Raw genomic sequence first — 2,955 nt, 5'->3', positions numbered from 1 at the left:
AGTTTTGTTTGTCAGAAAGAAGGATGGATCTTTTCGAATGTGTATCGATTATAGAGAACTCAACAAGTTGACTGTTAAGAACCGATACCCCCTTCCCCGGATTGATGACCTATTTGACCAACTTCAAGGAGCTACATACTTCTCGAAGCTCGATCTTAGGTCTAGATATCATCAAATGAGAGTGCGAGAAGAGGATATTCCCAAGACGGTGTTTAGGACTCGATACGGTCATTACGAGTTCCTAGTTATGCCTTTTGGTCTAACAAACGCACCAGCAGTCTTCATGGATTTGTTGAATAGAGTATGTCGACCGTATCTAGACAAGTTCGTGATCGTGTTTATAGATGACATACTTATTTATTCTCGAGACAAAAAGGAGCACGGAACAACATTTAAAACTAATACTGGAATTGCTTAAAAATGAAAAGTTGTACGCCAAATTCTCTAAATGGGAATTTTGGATTCGTGAAGTGCACTTTCTTGGCCACGTGGTGAATGAAAAAGGATTCCAAGTTGATCCAGCTAAGATTGAGGCCATTAAGAAATGGGAATCCCCGAAGACACCAACCGAGATCCGCCAATTTCTTGGATTGGCAGGTTATTACCGGCGATTTATCGAGAATTTTTCTAAGATCACACAACCACTAACAACTCTAACCCAAAAGGATAAGAAGTTCATTTGGGGAGAGAAACAAGAGGAAGCATTTCAGATGCTCAAACACAAGTTATGCAACGGACCGATCTTCGCCTTACCAGAGGGAGTAGACAATTTTGTAGTCTATTGTGATGCTTCACATCAAGGGATGGGATGTGTACTGATGCAAAAGGAAAAAGTTATCGCATACGCATCGAGACAACTGAAGATTCACGAGAAGAATTATACTACTCATGATTTGGAGCTAGGAACGATGGTGTTCGCACTTAAGATCTGGAGACATTATCTCTATGGTACTAAGTGCACTATTTTCACGGATCACAAGAGCCTTCAACATATTCTTGACCAGAAAATGCTCAATATGAGGCAAAGAAGATGAGTTGAGCTACTTAGTGACTACGATTGTGAAATAAAGTACCATCCAKGCAAGGSYAATGYAGTAGCCGACGCTTTAAGTCGAAAGGAAAGGGTAAAACCGACAAGAGCACGTGCTATGGGAATGATGGTTCAGACGAGTTTAAAGACTCAAATTCTGGAAGCACAAGGAGAAGCTCTGAAAGAAGAAAACATGAAGAATGAAACATTGCAGCACTTAGAGAAAGAATTTGAAATGCAAGCAGATGGGGTTCATTACTTTAAGAATAAAGTATGGATACCAAAGGTTGGTAACCTACGATCAACCATTTTGGACGAAGCCCATCGATCCAGATATTCGATTCACCCAGGAGCAGATAAAATGTATAAGAATCTGAAAGAGTATTATTGGTGGCCAGGAATGAAGAAAGATATTGCTTTGTTCGTAAGCAAGTGCCTGACTTGTGCCAAGGTAAAGGCTGAACATCAGAAACCATCTGGTCTACTCCAGCAACCAGAAATACCACAATGGAAATGGTAGCAAATAACCATGGATTTCGTAACTAAGCTACCTAGAACTGGAAAGGGGCACGATACTATATGGGTTATAGTAGACCGACTTACCAAATCAGCTCATTTCATTCCCATTCGCGAAGATTTCAACATGAAAAGGCGTGCACAAATCTACATCAATGAAATAGTTACACGTCATGGTGTGCCTATTTCCATTATTTTGGATAGAGATACACGTTTTACATCACGATTTTGGCAGTCTCTTCAAAAGGCATTGGGTACGCGCTTGAATTATAGCACCGCCTATCATCCTCAAACAGATAGACAATCGGAAAGAACTATTCAAACGCTAGAGGATATGTTGTGTGCGTGCGCAATAGATTTTGGTGGGAGTTGGGATACCCATCTGCCCCTTGTTGAATTCTCTTATAACAACAGCTATCACACCAGCATACAATGTGCACTGTACGAAGCTCTATCCGGACGTAAATGCAGATCGCCGCTTAGCTGGGTAGAGATCGGAGATAGACAGTTGACAACGCCGATATTATTCAGGAAACCGCCGACAAGATTTCAATCATCAAGGAGAGACTCAAGACAGCAAGAGACCGTCAGAAGAGTTATGCGGATAATCGGAGAAAGTCGTTAGAATTCCAAGTGGGGGATAAAGTACTTTTAAAGGTATGGTCATGGAAGGGACTAGTACGTTTTAGGAAGAGAGGCAAGTTGCGTCCCAGATACATTGGTCAATTCGAAATACTCGAAAGATTCGGACCAGTGGCGTACAAGTTGAAGTTACCATAAAATCTAAGCGCCATCCACGACACGTTCCATGTGTCGAATCTAAGNGTTCCATGTGTCGAATCTAAGCGCCAGATGCATTGGTCAATTCGAAGTTACCATAAAATCTAAGCGCCATCCACGACACGTTCCATGTGTCGAATATGAAGAAATGCCTAACGGATGAAACAATAGTGTTACCCCTGGACGACGTTCATATTAACGATCGGTTACACTTCGTCGAAGAACCAATCGAGATACTGGACCGAGAAGTTAAACGGTTGAGGCGCAGTAAAATTCCTATTATTAAGGTCTGCTGGAATGCGAAACATGGCCCAGAGTACACTTGGGAACGAGAAGATTTCATGAAAGGCAAATATCCGCATTTGTTTGCAGAGAAATCCATTGGCAGTAGCAGTCGTTAAATTTCGGGACGAAATTTCTCTAACAGGGCGAGACTGTGACAACTGTCAAATTTGAGCTTCCAGGTTAGCTCTTATTAAGTTTATATTAGTGTTATTAAAGATAATTTATAAGATTAGGAGTGAGTTAGATTAGATTGGCCAAAAAATTTCTAGAGTTTTCGGTAGTTGCTTAGAAAGTCCGGTTCCGACCCGTAACTATCTGAAATGTCCTATATAGTGCCAAATGCT

The sequence above is a fragment of the Cynara cardunculus genome, assembly GCF_001531365.2.
Source record: "Cynara cardunculus var. scolymus isolate 2C chromosome LG 1, CcrdV1, whole genome shotgun sequence".
NCBI classification, from domain to species: Eukaryota; Viridiplantae; Streptophyta; class Magnoliopsida; order Asterales; family Asteraceae; genus Cynara; species Cynara cardunculus.
Note: the sequence above shows the minus strand (reverse complement) of the source record.